The sequence below is a fragment of the Protopterus annectens genome, chromosome 2.part0 (genome assembly GCF_019279795.1).
Source record: "Protopterus annectens isolate FY-2018-M chromosome 2.part0, PAN1.0, whole genome shotgun sequence".
Classification (NCBI taxonomy): Eukaryota; Metazoa; Chordata; order Ceratodontiformes; family Protopteridae; genus Protopterus; species Protopterus annectens.
The window spans coordinates 1,405,663,223-1,405,687,014 of record NC_056728.1 but is presented as its reverse complement, the minus strand read 5'-3'; the positions used below and the strand labels follow the sequence as shown (position 1 = coordinate 1,405,687,014).

General features: G+C 38.4%; 2 protein-coding genes across 2 annotated transcripts in view; both read right to left on the bottom strand.

Moving 5' to 3' along the window:
- SETD7 (SET domain containing 7, histone lysine methyltransferase) overlaps positions 1 to 23,792 on the bottom strand; it is a 1,173,783-nt gene that overhangs the window by 380,430 nt on the left and 769,561 nt on the right. The window lies entirely within an intron of this gene.
- Positions 1 to 23,792, bottom strand: part of LOC122793510 — a 1,396,143-nt gene that overhangs the window by 695,441 nt on the left and 676,910 nt on the right. The gene's annotated exons all lie outside the window — the stretch shown is intronic.

Here is a 23,792-nt window from a genome sequence, read left to right as displayed (position 1 = left end):
ATCCATGATGCCTGAGTGGAGGACTGTGTCAAAGGCCTTGGCTAAGTCTAGGTAGGCTGTATGCACAGATCTGCCCTTGTATAGAGCTTTGATGACAGTCTTGAAGTCATCCACCAAGTTTAACAGGCATGATCTCCCCTTCACAAAGCTAAACTGGGTGGGGTAGAGCATTTGTAGATTTCCTACAACTTTGTTAATAAGGTCCACAATGAAATCTGGAACAAAAGAAATTCCTTTGCTAAGTAATTCAAAATGAACATCCTGTATTTCAATGTTACTAAAATTGTAAATTGTAAATCCCCATTTGGAAATGATTTTACAATCCAAACAATTATCACAGTCTGTCCCTTCAACATATTCATAGCCCATATGTACATTACTGTCCAAGTCCATTAGCAAAACCATCTCTAGCTCCAAAACTTCTTCTTGAGCTTTGGCACTCTCCCATATAGTAATGAATAGTGCAGTGGTGAAGGCAAGGACATCTACCATTATCATAAGATTTTAAACAACTGTACTTTATTCCAACTGCCTTTACTTTGTTTTGATACTGGTATCTGACTAGCTGGGGTAATGTTTAATACAGAACTAGCAGCTCCAGCATCCACAATATGTTCCATAGCTTTGCAGATAAGGCTGGTCAGGCTAATGGTTATATAGTTCCCAGGGTTCATGGATGCAACCCCTTTGTGGAAAGGGATGACAGCAGCAGTTTTCCATTCACAGACTTATAGATTCATAGACTAGTACTAGGCTAACTGCCCTTGTGGGCCATTATAAGCCTATCCATTTACCCATGTGAGAATCAAACCCTGCACCTTATGTTTGTAAGGCACATACCTTAACCATTCTGCCAACCTCCCATCTGCTGGAACAAAGCCAGTGCCTAGGCTGTGATTGAAAAGTGTGCTCAATGGTGATGCTAATTCCTGTTTTAACCCATGCAAATCACAGCACGGGATCTTGAGTGGTTCCACAGAGACCGTGTTTTTGGCCTTGGAGAGGGCATTAAAGACCTGCTCCTCAGAAATACCATGTCCAGAACTGGAGTTAGGGATGCTTTGGGGTATAGGTGGTAGGGACAGGGGAGTGAAGCTTTCACTGAACCTGTTGGGCAGCAGGTTTGCTATATCCACAAGTTCTACATATGTAGTACCATTAACTATGCATTCAGCACAAACCTGGGCCTTACTTTTGAGGTTACAGATATAAATAAGAATGCCTTGTGGTTTATCCTTAGTTAGGGAAGCTAATCTGGATTCATAGTTAGCTTTGGAGGACTTCACTACGAGTCTTATTTGCTTGTTTAAGTTGAGGAGAGAGTGTTTCCAGTTTAAAAACTGTTTCTTCCTACTCTTTCTCTTATTGCATAGCCTATTAATGGCAGTTGTCCACCAGGCAGATTTGTTTTTCCTTGAAGATCTTGCTTTGGTTCCATCAGGTACGGCAGGGTCAACAAAGTTGTACAGGTGCTTGTATAAAGCATTGGTGTATAACATCAGTGCCTGTCCCATCAGTGGGGGGAGGGGCTACGAAGCTATTTTTGCCATCACGTAAGCGGTTGTAATTGATCTTGGAGAAGTTTTTTAGACTGGTTGCTGCTAAGGCAGGGGGTCTTGCATTATAACTACTTCTAGTGAGACTGATTTGTGGTCGGATCTCACCAGAGATGGCCCAGTGCTGGTCTTTCATTTAGGACCCCTATTTCTTTCTCCTTGCCAATACTTTGATATCAATCCTTGATAATTTATACTTCCTACATATACATTTCACTGGTAACTCTTACTCCAAAACCCTCCCTGAATGACCTTACTACTTCTATACACATACACTGGATATAAAAAGTTTACACATCCCTATTAAAATGCCAAGTTTTTGTGATATAAAAAATGAGACCACAATAAATAATTTCAAAACATTTCCCACCTTTAATGTGACCTATATCCTGTACAATTCAATTGAAAAAAACAAATTAATCTGTTAGGGGAAAAAATATAAAAAAATAAAAAACATACAATAAGCTGGTTGCATAAGCGTGCACACCCTTAAACTAATACTTTGTTGAAGCACCTTTTGATTTAATTACAGCATTCAGTCTTCTTGGGTAGGAGTCTATCAGCATGGCACATCTTGACTTGGCAATATTTACCTACTCTTCCTTGCAAAAGCACTCCAAATGTCAGATTGCGAGGGCATCTCTTGTGCACAGCCCTCTTTGGGTCACCCCACAGATTTTCTATTGGATTTAGGTCTGGACCCTGGCTGGGCCATTCCAAAACATTACTTTGCTTCTGGTGAAGTCATTCTTTTATTGATTTGGATGTATGCTTGGGGTCATTGTCATGCTGAAAGGTGAAATTCCTCCTCATCTTCAGCTTTCTAGCAGATGCCTGAAGGTTTTGGGCCACAAGTGACTGGTATTTGGAACTGTTCATAATTCCCTCTATCTTGACTAAAGCCCCAGCTCCAGCTGAAGAAAAGCAACCCCAAAGCATGATACTGCCACCACCATGCTTCACTGTGGAGATGGTGTTCTTTTGGTGATGTGAAGTGTTATTTTTGTGCCAAAAGTACATTTTGGAATTGTGGCCAAAAAGTTCAACCTTGGTCTCATCAGACCATAAAAACACAAAATAATGCCCGGAGACAGCAGACCAAGTACGTAAAACTGATTTAATTAAGCACTTTTTGTTTGGCTCGATGCTCAAACTTCTTCAGATAAAAATTTACAAAGACTACATATGCATTTAAAAATACATACATCATGTGAACAAACACATCCAATCAAGTTACATAGTAACAAGATCCCACCCACAACAACCAGTTAACTCTAATCCCACTTAAAGAATGCGTCTAAATGGACAAAAAGTGTATACATCGTCCTAGTACTTACCAAGTTAAAAATGATAATAATTATACCAAAAAATATGTATATTATGAACGTAAAAAATATAACATCATAGACAATAAAAACACAAGCTACATATTTTATGCACTAAGCTAAATAAACTATAATACAAGGGGTACTGCTACTGAAAAATAATAATAATAATATTACTGTAAACAAATCTATATCCAGTACCCCTTAAAAGTGCCATAGATATTAAATCTCTTCACCTTAACATGATCCTAAGCTTAAATAGGCATTTGACAGAACAAGTATCATTCATACCAAGATACTTGTACGGGATGAGGTGAATTTGCCAATATAGCTCGAGCTCCTCTAATTTCAAAGAGGATGGCCCTCCTCTTTCATCATGCATAACGTGGTCTATAACACTAAATTTAAATGAATGATCCTTTTCCAACATAATGTGCTTGGCCAGAGCATTATCTAATTTACCTTTGCTAAGAGCATGTTAGTGTTCATACACTCGTTCACGGAACTTTCGTTCTGTCTTACCAATATAGTATATTGAACAGCACTGGCACCTCGCCAAGTACACTACAAATTTAGAGTTACAGTTATACCTGCTTTTTTACTTATAAACAGTGCCATTAATATCAAAGGTACTGCCCACATCCATAAATCTACAGGACTCACATTTGTACATCCCCAAATGACTATATGTCCTAGGGTATTGGGATTCTAATAAGTTTTTCAAATTACATCCTAGTTTGAAAATAATTTTAGGCAAACTACCAAACTTTTTAAATAAAGCTGGGTCATTTCAAAGTAAGTCCCAATTCTTATACAGAATAGAGGACAACAAATAAGTATTCATACTGAATGTTGTAATTAAACGCAACATAAAATTAGTGTGGTTCGTGGCAGCTACATCTAAAGTAAGAGCATTTCTCAGGTCATGCTCGGAACTAGTAGGATGATCAAAAACACTCAAAGGCACAAAAACCCCATTGCGTCTCTTAATTTTTAAATTTTTTCGATCAGAGAATTGATCAGCTTTTTAGGGTAATCACAACTCAAGAACATGCTTTTCAATAATGCACATTTTATGTCAAGCTCCCTATCCAAAGAAACAATTCTAGCTGCCCTCACCAACTGTCCTTTAACCACCGAACGCTTCTGGTGGTAAGGATGGCAGCTAGAAAAGTGGAGGAAGGAACTGAAGTAAGTGCTTTTCCTATACACTTTAGCTACATAACAATTCCTCACTCTATCTTTTCTAAGATTAATATCTAAGTAGCTGATGTCATCCCTATTAAAACTAAATGTGAACTTCAAAAAGTTCATAGTATTATTGAAATAATTTACTAAGTGTGTTCCTTCAACTAAGTCCCCCTTGAGAATTATAAAAATATCATTGAGGTACCTAGTATAGAACAAAATGACCTCCTGAATTTCCTCTCTCCTGAAAGCATACTCAGTTTCCCAATAAGCCATGACAAGGGTAGCTAAACTAGCCCCACAAGGTGAACCCATGGCCACACCGATTTTTTGTAAATAATACTCTTTTGTCAAACATGAAATAGTTATTTGAAAGAATAATATCTAACAATTCAGTAACTAAAGCAATTGTTGCTTGTATTGTCCCTTTCCTACTTAACATTAAACTAATGCACTCAATTCACTCCAAGTGTGGGATCGAGGAATACAAGTTTTTTTTACATCAATCGTGAGGAAACCATGCTCCATATTGTACTCTAATTCACAGATTTTCTTCAAAAAGGACCACAAATCCTTTACATACCTGATTTTCCATGATCAATTTTTTTTTAGGATTGAATCTACGATTTTTGCACAAGGGTAAGTGACTGAGTTACGACCATCGAAATGGGGTCTCATTGGGGGGTTATAAAGATCCTTATGGATTTTTGGGATGCCGAAAAGTACTGGTATTCTAGGAAATGGCATACTCATATAATTATACATTTCCACATCTATTCTGGCATCCAAAAACAGGTTGTTAATGTGGCTTTTGATCTGATGAGCTATATTCAACTTGTTTAAAGAAGCGAGTTGGTAAGCTTCGGTGGCCAAGATTACCTTAATACGAGCCACATAGTCCCAATGGTCCATAACAGTAAACCCTCCCCTTTGTCTAGTTTACATATGCTGATATTCAAAGATCTCAACAAATTCAGGGCATTCCACTCTGTTTTATTAACATTAAATTGTCTACCATTGTTTTTTATTTTTACTACCAGTAACTGCATGTCGTAAATCTAGTTCACAAAGCCATTCAAGTGACTGCAACACTGGATGAATAGGTGGATTAAACGTACTAGAGATACAAAAAAGATTATCAACTAGTTAATGATTGTCCCCCAATAAAAACATCAAATTCAATTTTCTGGTGTAGCACTTAATATCCATAATTGTTCTAGCAAGGTTTAAGTTCTTACTAGGGACAGACCAGAACACATTTTCCCACATGCTTTTGGGAGACTTGATGTATTGTTTTGCAAATTTTAGCCAGGCCTGGATATTTTTCTGTGTAAGAAAAGTCTTCAGTCTTGCAACCATACCCCAAAACCCAGACACATGGAGAATATGGGAGATTGTTGTCACATGTAGTATACGACCAGTACTTGCCAGAAATTCTTTCAGCTCCTTCAGTGTTGCTGTAGGTCTCTTGGCAGCCTCCCTGACAATTTCCATCTTGTCTTTTCATCAATTTTGGAGGGACGTCCAGTTCTTTGCAATGTCACTGTTGTCCCATATTTTCTCCACTTTTTGATGACTGTCTTCACTGCGTTCCATGGTACATCCAATGCTGTGTAAATTTTTTTTGTACCCTTCTCCTGACCAATAACTTTCAACAATGAGATCCCTTTGATGCTTTGTAAGCTCTCAGTGAACCATGGCTTTTGCTGTAGCAGGCAACTGAGTAAATGTCAGGAAAATCCTATTAGGACAGCTGAACTTTACTTGGGGTTTAATCAGAGTCTCTTTTATGGCAGGTGTGTACCCAAGAAGACTGAATGCTGTAATTAAATCAAAAGGTGCTTCAACAAAGTATTAGTTTAGGGGTGTGCACACTTATGCAACCAGCTTATTGTACATTTTTATAATTTTCATATTTTCCCCCAACAGATTTGTTTTTCAATTGAATTGTACAGGTTATAGGTCACATTAAAGGTGGGAAAATTTTTGAAATGACTGTGGTCTAATTTTTTATATCACAAAAACTTGGCATTTTAACAGGGGTGTGTAAACTTTTTATATCCATTGTACTTCGGTTTCCTGTTTCCTTCTTTCCTATCTCGCACCATTCCCAACTATCTTTCTCCCTCCCTCAATTCTTTCAACTACATCCATTCATAATCACTTCTGTCCCCAGCAGTTCCTATCTATTCCACATTAACACTTTTACTTTTCCCAAATAAACACATTTCTTCTAATTTTGACTACATCATTATACTCTAGCCTTTCACACCCCTCTATTCCTTACATTCTAGAGAAGATACTAGGACAACCCAACCCTCTTCTTTTATAGAAAATACTTCTCTTCTTACTAATTCTCTACCACCTTTCAGAATCCACCATCACGTAATCTTATACTGCACTGCAACTTGTTTCCTTCTTCATTGCTACTTACCCACTACTGGACATCTATAAAATACAGATTCCTGTACTTAATTATGCTACTCTTCAGCCTATCCTCTATTCTCCTCCTACTATGCCATCTTTCATCCTACCCAGACTCAATAATATCTCTCAACACCTCCCCAACTCTCTCCCAGCTACCTATCCATGCTTCCTGTTTACACTTGTCACACATTGCACCAGACCTATTTAATATTACTCCTCATCTTTATCCCAAATATAGACTAACTGCACTTTAACTCAAACCAAAACAAAATTAAGTGCAAGAATCCTCTCCAAAAAACCAAGTATGCATAATTCCCCAATATAATAAAATCCTTCTAGGAAGAGATATACAACCTAATCCAGTACCCCCATCACAATGAATACAAAGACAATTATCTACCACAAACTTCTCTAACCCAACAGCCACCATTTCCCAACCTTGGTGACCTAATTTCTTCTGCAATAAATGTTAGAAGCATATGCAATAAAACTGCTGAACTACCTGCCTGGATGACGCAACATAAGTCTGACATTCTCATTGTAACTGAAACTTGGCTTAAACTCAGCATAAATGACTCTGAAGTTATGCCTCTTGGCTATAACAGCATATGTAATGACCACACAGGAATAGTGGTGGTACTGCTTTAATACTTTCCAACACCTACCACATTTTTCCTTATAGCAAACTGATACAAAATTTCAGTTCAGCAGAGCTTCTTAATGCTTTCCTTAAAATAACTAATTATAAACAAATATGTACTACTGTCATTTACATCCCTCCTGGTGAAACTATAGCTATACTGGAAGATATCCTACACTGGATATCCATAACATCTCCGCAAGAAGAAATTCTGCTATTTGACGAGAATGTCAATTGGTTGGACAAACTCAAACTCCTCCACATCTAGCACAAACTTGTATGATTTCACACAACTAATTAACAGCCTCTCACGTTATAGCAAGGCATTAAATTCTATTTTGACTGGATCCTAGTATCAGACCCTAGCAAATACTTCACAACATGTACAATATCAGACTCTCAGTAATCCTCTCCCAATCTATATGACTAGACATCTCATACATCCAGTTAAACAGCATACTTATAAAACAACATGTAACCTTTACCTTTCCAAGTTTAACCCAGAAATGTTCATGACTACACTATCATCTATTAATTGGAACTTTCTAATAATCCTCCCCTTAGATGATGCTGTAATTGAATTTAATACAACTTTTCTAAATATCCTAAATAGCCTTGCACCTCCTAGAAAGAAGAGACAGAAAATAAATAATGCAATTTGGTGATCCAAAAAGAGTAGAATGCTAATGCAGAATTGAGAAAAAGCATGGAAAAAATATAAAACACCTCAATATCTTGAAAACTTCAGAATGCTTCACAATCATAATAAAAAGCAAATAAATGAAGACAAAAAAACTATACTATAATAACTTTCAGAATAACACTAAACACAACCCTAAAAATTTTGGGCATCCTTCAAAAGAAATCTTACATCCCAGCCAAAAATTAATCCCAAACCCCTCTCCCGATAACTCACCACTCAAAACTACAACACAGTTTAACTCTTATTTTATAGACAGTATAGTATCTCTAAACAAGGATTTCTCAACATTTAATCCCAACTCTGCCAAACAGCCACATATTGCCGCATATCACCACATCCACTTTCACCTTCAAACCTGTGTACACATCCTGTATAAAACTACTCAAACTAAAACTATGCTCTTCTTTAGCTGATGACATTCCAAGTGAGTACCTAAAAATACCAGCCAGTAGTATTGCCTGTCCTGTTTCAATCCTTATAAATACGTCAGTTTAGGAATCCTATGTTCCCTTTCTCTGGAAAAAGTCACATTATCCCTTTTCATAAAGGAAGAAATTAAACAGACATTAATAACTTTAGACTTATAGCAATCTTATCCCCCCTCACCAAAATACATGTATTCAAAAACAATTGACAGACTATCTCTTGCAGGAAAAATTCCTATCCCCTAAACAGCATGTCTTCTGTCCTTCTCATAGTACTAGCATTTCTCTTTCTAAGCTAAAGCTAGCGATAATGGCAAACAAGTCTCTTCCTTGTTTCTAGAATTGTCTAAAGGCATTGACGCAGTTTGTCACAGCAAACTTCTATTTCAAATGTCCTCACTAGGGCTCTGTCAGCCCACTCTTCTGTACTTCAAAAGCTACCTGTCCAATAGTCAGTAAAAATGGCACTCCATGCTCTCTCCTACCTCCCAGTCACCACCGGTGTACCACAAGGCTTTTTCTTTGGTCTCCTCCTCTTATAGGCTAATGGCCCTGGAGCCTTTACAAGCCTAGCCCACAGGATTACCCTGGTATCATGCCACCTGACCTTAGTTCCCAGTGCCTCTGTCGAGTAGAGCCACTGGAGTGATCCCTGGGGTGAATTTTCTACTTCCCATCCACTCAAGATTTCTCTTGAAGAGGGCCAGTGAGGTGCTCTGCTTGACATGTATTGGAAGTCTATTCCATAGCATGGGCAGTCTCTGGGTTATGAACCTGTCCCACCAGCATGTTCTGTTGATTGTGGTAATGAGGTTGAAGTCTCTGGAGCATGTGGTGTGGTAGGACTGGGATTTCTTTAGATTTAGCATTTCTAACAGAGCTGGATCAGACATGGCTTAGTAAGTCAAGCAGAGATCACCTCTAAGTAGGCAATGTGAGACCGAGAATAGTTGAAGTTTTTTGAGTCTGTCCATATAGGACAAGTGTTTAAGGCCTTGGATCCTCTTTGTGAGGTACTTTTGCGGCCTCTCCAGTTGTTGCAGGTGTCTAGTGAGGTACAAGCCAAATGGAGCATTGTACTTGATGACTGGTCTAATGAGAGAAGAGGGAGACGACCTTTTTCTTCCTGGATGCAAAACCCTTAGTAATGAGATGTGCCACATGGAAGGACTTTCTGACCACAGTGGCAATGTGGTGGTCAAAAGAGAGGTTGCTGTCAACCTGTTTTCCCAGATCTCTTATAATGCCTTCTGTGTTCAGTGGACTATCACTGATGTGGTAATTCAAGGGAACTGGGTTTTTTCCCCAAGGGGGATGATGACACTTTTTTTGGCATTGAGCTTAAGGCCATGGTTCTAACATCAGTCGTTGGACTCAGTGAGGCCTTTCAGTAGGATGTCAGCATCACTTGAGGAGTTAATAATAGCTATGTAGCAAAGTTAAATATTGTCAGCACTTTTTATGTTTATTTATTTAATTTGCATACGTTGTATCCTACTTAAGATGGGCTTCAAGGATAAAGCAGCATTAAGGCCTGGATGTTTATCAGCCATTAGCCTAGTTATCCATTCATACTCCTTCACATCCACAAGATTGCAGATGTCTCCACCCCTATTGGAAGTATGAATCCTGTCAAGTACTCTAAATTTAAAAATATGTTAATCATACTTTTAAATTTTTAAATTTAGAGTACTTGACAGGATTCATACTTCCAATAGGGGTGGAGACATCTGCAATCTTGTGGATGTGAAGGAGTATGAATGGATAACTAGGCTAATGGCTGATAAACATCCAGGCCTTAATGCTGCTTTATCCTTGAAGCCCATCTTAAGTAGGATGCAACGTATGCAAATTAAATAAATAAACATAAAAAGTGCTGACAATATTTAACTTTGCTACATAGATATTTTATGTTTTGACATTTGTATATAAAAGAGTTAATAACAGTTCCCAACTTGCAATCATCTGTGAACTTTGTCAGCCAGAGTCCCTTTGTGTTGGTCTGGACTTCAGAGAAGTAGATACCAAACAGGAGAGGACCCACGACCGAACCCTGTGGGACTCCATTCGTGACTAGTCAGCAATCTGACTTGAAGTCAACTACTTTCACACTGTGGGTTCTATCTGTGAGCCAGTTTGCAACCAACCTAGTGATACAGGAGTTGATGCCTAGCTTAGTGAGTTTTTCTATGATTCCTGAGTGGAGAATTATATCAAAGGCCTTGGCCAGATCAAGGTAGGCTGCATGAACCACCTTACCTTCACCCACACCTCTGGTGACGGACTCAAAGAGGTCGACCAAGTTGAGCAAGCTTTATCTACCCTTCACAAAAACAAACTGCATAGGATCCAGAGTTTGGAGATTCCCTATATCCTTGTTTATTAAGCCATGATGATGCGTTCCATAGCTTTGCATATCAGACTTGTCAGGCTAATGGGGCGATAGTTCCCAGGGTCTGATGACTGTAGCAGTGCACCATTCGGTAGGGACAAAGCCTGACGTGAGGCTGTGAGTGAACAGGGCAGACAGGTGAAGTACTAGTTCACTTTGTAGTTCAAGTAGAACAAAGCTAGGGATATTGTCAGGTCCCATAGAAGCTGTATTCTTGGCCTTGGACAGTGCTGTTTTAATCTGTGTAACAGTAATACTGGGTGCCTGGCAATCTATTGGTATAGTGATTGGTCCTTTGGGGGGGGGGGGTAAAGTTGGCACTGAATCTGTCGGCCAGTATACTGGCAATATCTGTTGGCTTGGTATAGGAGGTACCATTGTGCAGTAGCTCAGAGCAAATCTGGGCATTGCAGTGGAGATTCTTTACATAACTATAGAAGGTCTTGTGGTTGTCTTTACTATCTGCTGCAATTCTGTTTTCATAGCTAGCTTTAGAGGATTTGATGACGGATCTCAACTTTTTATTGAGGCTGACAAGGGAGTTTTTCCAGTCTTGAGACTTCACCTTATTCTGCATCAGTTTCCTCCTTCTGTTCTAGAGTTTGTTTATGGCAGGGGACCACCAGATTGGCTTCCTTTTTTTTTTGGAGAACAGCATCTTGGTTCTATTGGGTATGGCGAGATTCATGCATTTGTGTACGTGTTCGTACAGTGCATTGGTGTATGAATTGGTGGTCAAGAAACTATTCTCCATTTGCATGGGTGCTGTGAAGTTAGCCACCTCTGTTTTTAGGAGCTCAAAGTTAGCTTTGGATAAGTTTTTCATGGTGCTTACCTTTGCAGGGTGGGGGGATGTGGATTTCCAAGGTGATTAGTTTGTGGTCGGATCTAACCAGGGAGGAGTTGACTATTGGTGTAGAGCAATGGTCACCCATGTTAGTAATGACCAGGTCAAGGATGTTGCTACCTCTAGTGGGGATAAGAATGACCTGGTCCAGGGCATTGGAAGTAATGAATTCCAGGAAACATTGAGCAAGTGTATGGGTACATGAGTAGATTTCCCAGTTAATGGAGGGGTAGTTGAAGTCGCCCAGTATGAGAGTGTTAGGTTGGACCATAATATTCTCCAGGGTGCTTAGGATCATGGAGTTTGAGTCTTGGGACATGGTTGGAGACCTATAGCAGGCTATGACCTGAATTGCTGTCTTACCCAATGTTAGCTGCACCTGAAGTATCTCAGATGCATTATGTTGGGCTACCAGTCTGGAGGTGTGCGCATCCTTTATGACTATGGAAACACCACTGCCCCTGGAGCTTCAGTTCAAGTTCTGGGGCCGAAAGGTGTGGAATGAGTTACAGCCTGGTAGTGCAGGGGTGCTCTCTGCTGCCTTGAACCAGGTCTCTGTTACAGCACAAATGTTGATGTTCTCCATTTTAAGGAGTGCTTTGAGCGAGTGTATTTTGAGATTTAGACTTCTAGAATTTTCACCAACACCCCCTATCCATCTACACAATAGGCCACCCTAATACAAAGCACGGATGATTCCACTCATTTGCACATCTGATAACATGATACACCTATGACAAATTACTCAGGAAGCTTTAACAGCCACTGAAACATGGCTTTGTAACTCAACTCCTGCTCAACCCAAAAAAGACTAAACTACTACTTTCTCCAAATCCCTCTCTCATAAAAAGAAAAACAAAACTTAAAGTCCTCCTTCTTGATAATACAACCACTGAAGTTACTTTTCATAGCAAATTATTAGGGGTGATAGTGGATGACCGTCTTACATTTGCCCTACATATACAAACTTGCATAAGAAAAATTCATCAAAAACTAGGGATGCTTTATACACCTAAAACACACTCACCAATGCAACTAAAACTACACTTGCCACTCCTGATCTCCTCCCCACACTTCTTCATGGCGCTCCTATCCTCACTAACCTCCAGGCTTCACAAAAATAAAATTTGAACAATGCTATAACAAAGTTGTTTAATTTACAGCAAACCCCATCCAGAGCCCACCACTGTATAGCACTACAAAGCCTAAATTGGTTAGACCCTCCATATCAACTAACAAACACAGCTTCTTACCACCTATAAAATTATCCAGCATCCATCTGCCTATCAAGCACTAAAAAACATTCTATATAACTATGTTCCCAGTCAGTTATTGTGATCTGGTGACCAAAAACTCCTGCCTGTCTACAAACCTGTCAAAGCTGCTGGGCATTGCCTGAACTCATACAAGGTTGCCAAGACTGGGAACTCCTTACCTGTATCCAACAGGTCAATATCCTCCCTCCCATCTTTCAAAACCACCCTGAAAGACTTCTAAGCTAAAATCGGTCTCTATTATTGCTCAAAACCAGGATAAACGATATCCCTAAATGTGAAGTACCTTTTCATTTTTTATACTTTCTTACTTTTCCTTCTTCACTTATTTCCTTACTATCAAATGCTCTTCCCTGACTCTCTCTCTAAATATACCAAAAGCCTGTTTTTCCCTCACTTCATATTGCAATTCCTGTTTGTATTAGACTAAGTTACCTTTAGTTTACCTACAAACGGTCTAAAATTTCTCTAAATATTAAATGATTGCCATATAACTTGTATCGATTCTTAACAGAGGTTGTTATATTGTGTAATGTGTTATAATTATTTAAACTGCAGATGTTTTTGTTTTACTTTTGAAGATTGTAAAATTATTGTTCTTAAAATGTTTTGTAATAATTTGGAGCCTTTCTCCCCGGACCTCTGCTGAAAGTGGGCTTCTACCCAGTTGGACTTTCCTGGTAATCAGTGTCAATAAATAAATAAATAAATTCGTTAAACAACTTTTAAACTGACAGGAAAAAAAAAAAAGAGGACTCTCATTTAAATGTACAATACAGTCTCGTAACAGTCCGTTACAACATTAATTCCTAGTTTTAAAATAACATCCCTTTATAGGAAAATATTAATAATCAACAAAAATAATTGAATGGATCTTTTTTCCCCCCAAGGCGAATTGACTGCCCAGTAAAAGAACAGCACAAGACTACTGTTGATCCTCAAAAGCCTCGGAAGAGCATACTCTTATGCGGCAGTAAAGCTTTGAAGGGCTTGGCACCCAAACTTGCCTTTAAGCTCACTCAGCTCAATCAACCTAACAGTTTGGGCATGTGGAAAATGCCCTGAAGCTTTGGAAGCTGGCTGCCTGATATATCCTTGGCAGGCTATAACCCAATTTAGCAAAGTCTACTGCAGCAGTGATGAATATGATGAACACAGTGATGGTCCCAGTTGGTCGCAATCATTCCCATGAAAGTGGAGGCTTGTATGATGACAGTGGCTACAGTACTGGGGACAATGCTTGGCATTTTATGCTGGTGAAAGTAGCCCTCATAGGCATGTTTGGGTGTGTGTTTTTGGCATGCACATGTAACGGGAGGACAGAGATTCTCCCCTCAGTAACACAGGTGCTTACATGAGCCAGAGGAGTGATAAGGACCTACCTATAAAACCCCTGATGGCAGTCTGTATGACAGTTCCTGATGAATGGAGCACTGATGGTTAGCAGGCAACAGAGAAGAAATAAGATTAAAAAATGTGAAAAGCATGACACAAATCAGCCAAAGAAGGGGAGGCAGGTGAGCCAGACATATTTTCCAAATGGCTGAGAACATTAATTGTAAGCATGTAAAATAACTTTTTGGTGCTAAATTTATTAGAGCATGATAGTTGCTTGTAGAAACACCATATAGCACAGTTTCAGTTCATAATTAATGGCAAAAGCACAGCCTTGTAGCCAGTGCTGAGCTTGGAGTTGAGAAAAGCACAGGAATACTACATGTAGTGTGCATTAGTGCACACCTCAACACTAGTGTGCATTAGTGCACATTTAGGGTACCAGCATCAGTTAGTGAGCGCTCACTGAGGACAGTACAAAGAAAAGAAGCCAGTTGACAGATCAGACTAGCAGCAGTGGCTGGAGGAAAGGAGAAGTAAATCAGGTTTTCTGGCCAGAGGTAAGCAGTTCACGTGAAGGGCCACTGGGAAAGGATCAGATTTCAGACCTGCAGAAGAATGGAGCTAGCTGGGTTGAAGGTGAAGGAGTCAGCTATAGTACACAGGTGGTAGGTAAGTAGACTACAGGGAGGAATTATAAATAGGAGGGTAGGGACAATAACAATGGCAATGCTAGCCAGGAAGGTAAGCTATACACAGACAAATAGAAAGTGACTGAAACATAGTCTGAAGGGCCAAGATAACCACGTGATTAGTAAAGAAAGGAAGAAACATCACAGAGATAAATGTGTTAGAAAAGCTCGAGTACATGGGTAAATGTGTTAGAAAAGCTTAAGTAGATGGGTAAATGTGTTAGAAAAGCTTAAGTAGATGGGTAAATGTGCTAGAAAAGCTTAGTAGATGGATAAAGCAGGCATAGCCACACTGGTGAAGCCATTTTAGAAGAGAACTGGCAGCAAGAAGTAGAGACAGGGTCAACAAACCAAATGGGGGAAATTACCACAGGTCGTCAACAGGAAGGCTCAGCAGGAATAGAGCACTATAAGAAGAACAACTATGAGGGAGTGGGACAAGTCAGAACAGTACAGCAACAGCAGATGAGCAAGGCACAGGGAGCAATGGGAGAGGAGACAGGGCTTAGGCAGGAGAACTAGCAAGCAAACTAATACAGGAAGGGCTAAAATGAGTAGCATGTATTCAGTAGGGAAGGTTTAGAATGAAGTAGAAATGAAAAGTGATGGTGGTTGGTGATTATATCACAAAAAGCAACATACTACTTGGGGGGAGCAGAAGATGAAAAAAAAAAATCACACATATGTAAGAACTAACTAGATTCCATACAAGGACTACAACCCCGGAGCTAAAAAACAGTTTGTCATGCAACCATTAAGAGCTTTTGTCCTCTAAATTTGACTTCTTCAGAATAAAGAATCATACAGAATAGCAAATTTATAACAAGATAACCCCTCCCACACAAGTAAAATTCCAAATACCTTTGGTCAAAGTCTACATCAAGTAAGTAAACAATTAAAAAAAAAAAAAATCACACCAATGAATACATACAATCAAACGTTAAAAAGTTAAAATTCAACCATGATCTATTTTTTTTAAAACAATGACTGTCCTGTAGTAGAATAACTATAAAAAAAAAATATATATATATATATATATATACATATATATATATATATATATATATATATATATATATATATATATATATATATATCATAAAAACCATGCCACTGATAAAAAAAAAACTGCCTTGTACCAAAAAATAGTATTTGCATTAAGTTCCAAGCCACATTATAATAGGACTCATTTTTGTAACCCTGTACACTACTCCGATTATATGTGGTGATTGACAAACTATGATATACATTCCCGAGAATAAACAGTACTTGAATAATAAACAATTGAACATTATGAATAAATAAAACACAGGTACATGGTAAAAAGCACCCCTAAAAAAGGGATAAAATATTTAACAGAGTTCATTTATAAATACTTTATAAACAGAATGATGCTTTTAACCAGAGAATACTGCTAATGGATACCATGTTATTCAGACCCCAACTATTTGCAGAATTAGTTTTTAGCTGCCATCTTAATTCCTTTAGTTTCAGTAAATCCTTCCAAGGGCCACCCCTCCCACCAAGAACATTGTCAACCATATAAAATTTAGATCTGTGAGAAGTCATAGTCTTAACCATGTTTGTAAAGTGCATTGCACTTGCCCGTTCTATTGCTGTCATACATATGTTGATAAATTCTTGCCCTCAGAGGTTTCTCAGTTTTCCCAATGTAGAAACTGGGACAATCTTGACATTGCATGACGTAAACCATGCCAGCACTTTAACAATGATATCTTTGGTTCACTTTTATCTCACCATAACCATGAATAGAAAAGATTCTTCTACTATGTAGCGACACTGATTACTGTGCCCACATTTCCTCATATTAAAGCAACCTTCAAACAGAGCACCTATATGGCCCTCTTCAAACACAATCTGGACGATTGGATGGGTAACCATAAATTCATCTCGGGGGTTCCGCCTGTGTCCCTCTTGGACAGGGGTAATAGGTGCTGATTATAGAAATAAGGGTAGAACTTGGCTGGGCTTGTAAGGGCCCTAGGGCCATTAGCCTATTAACTTTCTATGACCATGGGTTATCCCCACTCTTTCTATGAAGGATTTGAAACAAATGACCTTTTTGTACACAAAATTCAGGGATAAGCTCAAAACCTGGAACCATTCCCCATTAATTGAAAATATATTCCATTTTTTGCCACCACAGATCCAATGGCAGAAAAAATCAAGGTTGTAGGTGAGAATTAAAGCTGTGGCGGGTGGTTGAACATTCTTACATAAACTGAGGTTTCCTTCCTATTAGGGGTAATAAATCTCTGGTTCACATTTAATTTTAACCTCATCAAAATTTACATTAATAAAACTGATGGGTAACCGTGTGCCTCAAACATCTTTTTGAGTTTACTAATCTCTTGTAAAAAAAAAAAAAAAAAATCTTCTCCTGTGAAATCATCCATGCTAATCTGACCATTTAGCTCTTAACCAGTGCTTTTAATTGAGGTTTAGTTAATTGATGTAGACTTTGACCAATGGCATTCAGAAGTTTACTTGTGTGGGAGGGGTTATCTTGTTATAAATGAGCTGTTTGGTTGTTGTATCCTTCAGCTTTTCCCGGTTAGGGGTCGCCACAGCGGAACTCTGGTCCGCTAATGATTGGCAGTAGATTTTTACATACCGAGTTGCCAGCCCTGACGTATAACCTTCAACGAAGGCACGGCCATTCACGCACGTCTCCACACAGAAGACGCTTTAGCTGAGAATCGAACAGGACATCTTACTGTGAGGCGACAACGTATGAGTCTTTATTCTGAAGTCCAATTTACAGGACAAAGTGCTTAATGATCACAGATCTTAGAACAGTTCCGGGGCTGACCCTGGAAAGTACAAGTGAAAAAAGAGGACATTTTGGTGTGAGCAGGAAATATCTACATTTTACAGTTCATGCAGGAACAAAATATTTATCAAAATGACAACATAAGAAGAAAAGATGATGGGAATGTGTGCTCATAGCTCTTTGTAGATTGTCCCTTGTTTGGTCAGTGTTGCAAAGCTTAAATGCTGATCAGCATTTCAGCTAAAGTTTTGCTGGACAAGAAACTGATATTGCAACCTTAAAATGTAATTTCAGAGATAATACCAATGGTTCAGGAGACACCTGAAGATAAAAGTTCTGTTGGTGGAGAAAATTAATATGGAGGAGGAACATGCATCAGATTCTCAGCCTGGAAATGGCAGATATTAAACCAAAGTGATAAATAGAAGTCACTGAGAAATGTCAGCGTGACTCTTGAAGGAATAATACATGATATGAGGCTTTTGTAGCAGACTGTAGCCCTGATAATGAGATTGATTGAGCTATGGTGATAGAGTTAGTGTGACCCTTGAGGAAATAATGCAAGATATGATGCTTTCAGCTACTCAAGAGTAGTTCTGGCAAGCAACTGGAGCTGTGAGAAGTGAATGATGCTGACATGATGAAACAGCAGCATGATGTTTTGGTGCCACTGAAAATAGTCTGCTGGGAAAGTTGAAGATAAAACACTACAGATGGTTGGATGTGTCACCGACATGCATATGGCTGAGATGACAACACAGTGTCTTCAAAACATTGAATGGTTTGCATGGAGATCGCTGTAGGTAAAACTTGCCATTCACTTCAATGCAAGTATGATCTCGGAGTTGGTATATTTAAGTAGCAGGGGGTGGGGGTGGGGGTGGGGGGGCATAGCCCCTCTGCTGCAGCAAAAAAAAAAAAGAAGTGTTTTTGTTTGCTTTTTTTTTTTTTTTTTTTAATTTAGGGTCGATGTTTGCCAGATATGATGTTGTTGTCTCGGCCATATGCATGTCGATGTTATGGCTGTTCCACGATCTGAAGTAGACCCATTTGGACATATAGTCAATATAAAGCAACAACTGCAGAGTATAGAAAACAAAGCAAGGAGGAAAAAATGTATAAGTGAGAGGTATTAGAAGAGGTAAAAGGTTTTTTACTGTTTGAGATTTAACAAATCCAAGATGTCTTATGAACTGTATTTGAAAAATTAGCTTTTGGTATAGAAATGCATACAGGTTACAACCTTCTTTGGCAGAGAAGAACTTTAGTAAACCACAGATTTTATATATATATATATATATATATATATATATATATATATATATATATATATATATATGTATGTATATATATGTATATATATGTATATATATATATATATATATACATACATATATATATATATATATATATATATATATGTGTATGTATATATATATATATGTATATGTATATATATATATATATATATATATATATATATATTTTGTCTTCACCGACCACCAACCCTCAAAACCATCACCCCCACACTATAGTCCATTTGCTCCCTAGCTGTACAAAATTACCAAGTTGTCTAGGGTAACAGCAGTCGGGAGGGGGCCATTATTCATGGAAACACAGGAAAGTTTGTGCTCTTGCTGGCATCTATGCAATGACAGCTTTTGTGCAAGTCCCAAAATGTGCCCATGGGCATGAGTAACAGACTACCTGCATCACTGCAAGGACTCTTGATGCCATCAATGACATTAGAAGAAGAAGACAGTTTCATCTGTTTGGGTGCACTCACCAATATGGGCTACCACCAATCAGTGGCCGGGTGAAACAAGCTTACCCCCAAGATGTCCAGTGCAATGCCAACCTCCTTCCAAGAAACTGCTCTGCATGCCATTCTTCCCCAGATGAGGATGCCCACCCTCCTTGGCCAGCACCACTCATACTGCTAACTAAACTTAGGTCTCATCTGCAATATTTAGGGCTTTATCCCTCTACACCACTGGCGCTGGCTAAACCACAAATTACATTGGATCAGCTTATTTATTATTAAAAAAGCAGTTTATGGGAGCATATTGTCAGGTTTCCCTATATTTTTCAGTGATGATTTTTTTTTTTTTTTTACTACTACCCTTCAGCAATGGCAACCCTTTACAGATGTGATAAAGCAGAACCATTCAGATAAAGTTAGGAAGCTTACCAGAATTACAGTGACAGACTGAGAAGAATGGCAGACTGACTGAACAGTCTGGTTTGGTGAGGCGTATGGAATCCCCCCAACATAAAACAGTACTGGAGGATATCTGGGAAGAGCAGCAAGGAAATAAAGAACCAGTTAGCATGACTGTGCACCCACTAGTTAGCTTTCACTTTCCAGTAAGATTTTATACATCCTCTATGATTATTCTTAAATACACAAGGTCTTGGTTAATACAGTTATGCAAGCACTATTATGACTTTGGTAATGTATGCGTTTGAGGACCGATTCAAATGTCTGGTATTTAGCTTTGTAGAACTTCAGTGTAGAAATACATGGGTTCCTATTATGTTGTCGAAAGACAACAATGTGGAATGCACAGAAGAGTAAAACCGGCGGATATCGACATTCGGATTGCGGGATCGCAGTACAGTGAAGATTGGAATATTTGCCCTTTCCTCACTGTAGTGCGATCTCCGAGCTGGTATATATATTTAGTGGGGGGCACAGCCCCCCCCCCCACAGTAAAAGCTTTGATATTCGTCCATTTTACTCTTCTGAGCACTCGAAATTGTTGTCTTTCGACAACGTAATATGAACCCAAAATACATCTATACAACATATCTACTGCAGATTTTAATATGCCTCAAAACCTGTAACTAAATGGACAAGGTTTGGATGTCTTCTACCTTATGTAAAAATGTTTCACATTAGAGCCAAAAACTGCATATACAGAAAATGTTGAGAATTCCCACAAATGCTGTCATGTTTCTGCACACACAGAGTCTTGAAAAAAATCAGATTGTTATTTTGCGTGATTTTAATTATAAAGCTTTTTTTAAGATTTGTTTTGCCCCCAAGTCTGCAGACCATCACACTTCCTCCATCTGATCTTGAGCCCATTCATTTACCCATAGTGAATATTATCAGCATGGAGACAACAGCCATCTTGGGGGCATCATTTGGGCAGTTATGAGGGTGACTTGTGCCTTTGTCTGCACCCCTGTCTTATGCTTGTTTGCTGTGGGGGATGGCACCCTTATCACACTGGGACCCTATGGTGGTTGTAACAAGTCCTCCTAGAAAACTAAATGCTGCCCTCTCTTCCCAATCAACAGCCTATATCATACTGCACACAGGATATGGAGACATTTATATGGCCCTAACCTAACCTCATGGTGGCTAACAAGAGTACCTGGTGTGACCAGAGAGACTTGTGATGACTTCCCCACACTGCGCATGCTCCTACACCCACAAACCTATGAGGATTACCATCACCAGCTAGTGAGCTCCAAGTCCATATCCCCCTGTTTACAGTCAGCGGTAGCATGGAAGTCTTAGTTTGCATGGCAGCATTAAACCAACCAGGGACCATCACAACCCTTCCCCATGACGGTCAAATCAGCATCAATCACTCACTCACACTCTGTCCTGTCTAGTTCTTCCTGCACCTAAGTTGCTACTCAAATTTACAATGTCTGGGTCACAAGTCAGGATTGCATCTTTCTACACCAAAGAGATGGGTTCGACATAGTTGTAAGTTATAATTAATCAAAATGAATCACAAATGCCATTAAAGACTTGATTTTTCTCCGATTTGCTTAATCTTAATAGACTTATACAGATTAAAATTAGAGTGATACGAAGGAATCAAGAGGTTAAGATAAAACTGAGCAAACGTTAATAGTCATGTGTAAGTTTTGTATATGAGTAGGTGATTCCCTTGGGGATAAGAAAGTGGTAAGGCTTTACATTATAAAACTGAAAAAGCAACATCCAAGGAATAGTGCAAAAACAACCAACTAAAGCGAAAAACATCACTGGCCAGCCACAAAACACAGTGAATTTACTGAGTGGTTTTGTCTTTTAGTCCTCTAGTCTTCTACAGAATAAATAAGTCAGTTAAAAGCACAAATTTATGCAATCAAAGAAAAGCTATCTGATAAATCATGTCACGTCATGTAAACTGTTAGAAATGAATGAAAAACAGCATAAAAAACTACAAACACTAAAAATAAATTGGTCGATTTTCTTCTTTCAATTTTCTTTTGCCCAATCTTCTCACCTTCAAAAATATTTTAGGCTGGATTCATACAGGTTACCACAAAGTGTATAATTTGTGTACACTTTCTGAATTCAAGAACAGCCCTAGCTCAATGCTTGTGCTGTCTGTTCCCTCAGGAAGGTTACACTTCAGCGTTTTAGTGGATACGTTATTTGTTTTTTTTGTACCTTGGAGACCCAGTCATTGTGTGGAGTGTTTTTCAACAGTGCTTATTAAAGCATTTTTCCTTTGGAGCTTCGATTTATTTGTGCTTGGTGGAGCTTTGCTTCACTTTTCAAGGTTACACTTTGTGGTAACGTTTATTAATCTGGCCTTTTATACTGATGGTCTCTTTACATCAGGAAACTTAATCGGCTTGTAACAGAATCTGCCATTTCAGTTCCCTCATTTCTAATCTGTTCTTAAAGTTAAGGACTCGCTCTTAAAACTCCCTACATCAGGCATAAATACACTTTAGAAGAACCCCACATTGTTGCTTAACTTTGAAATGGACCATTATGTGCTAGACTACAATAGTCACACAGCAATTTGCAAACGTGACAATATCACCCTCTGCTGGGAAATGAGCCAATCACATTGGCTGAACTCATGTAAATCGTAAACATCACTGCTGCAGTGCCTTCTTAAATGACTGGGATAATGTAACTGGGCTGCCGGCCTACAGAATGCCAAGAAAACAGCAGAGAGAACAATTCTAGTTACTGCTTTGATCAAGTATGAACAGTGGCCCAGAGTTCTTTGGGCCAAGATATTCTGAAGAATAGAGTGGACAGCAAATCTCTATCCATGATTGTCAAAAAGTGATTAATCCTCCATCAATTCAGAGACATCTGTTAGGATGCTGACATGTTCGGTTTCTAAGTGACATAATGGAACTATGAGATGACATGTAATCCATTCTGGCAGATGTGTTTTGTATTTTAGGTAAATTGACCCTATTGTCTGTTTCTTATCAAATGTAAAGAAAGCTTTACTGTGTATTTCTGAAAATATTTTGTAATGTTTCATTTGAGTAAGTATAATTCTAACTGGGAAGCAAGCTCCTCTGCACCCCCATGTGGGTGGCTGCACCCCCACACCCCCGCTACTAATATAAACCAACTCAGAGATCACACTACAGTGGGGAAAATGGAAAATTCCCTTTTCCCCATTGTACTGTGATCTCCAGCAACAATCTCTGCGAACACTAGTTCCACGAAAGTGCATTTCCGGAGAAATGCACTTTCGCTGAAGTGTATATTTGATGGGTCAAAGTAGACCCATATATATATATATATATATATATATATATATATATATATATATATATATATATACACACACACACACACATTTATATATATATATATATATATATATATATATATATATATATATATATATACATACATACATATGTGTGCGTGTGTATGTACATATATATATATATATATATATATATATATATATATTTATATACACACACACACACACACACACACACACATCATGTTCATTTAAACAGCAGATAGTACTTCACGTGAGTGACATTAAATGTAAACGCATATGTAGTGCATTATATAAACATATAGTACAACACAATTCATCCCATTTCATTTTTTTGGGATAGATAAAGTGGAGGGGGACCACTTTACAGTTTCCAAAAAACATGAAATTTTAACTAGAAAGGAACATATGTGGATTATTAATTTGGGAGCACTATTCAAACCTGGTGTTAATGAGCACTGGTAACATGGATTATCTGTATTATTATATATGCATGTTGAGAGGCGTATTCCTTTATATTTTTCTATATACATAGAGTTCTATGTTAACATAAATGTTTTCTTATGGTGGTAATATTGTATGGGACTTCTGGGAACGAATTCTATACACTGTGGCTTTAAACACTATACATATATATATATATATATATATATATATATATATACACATACACAC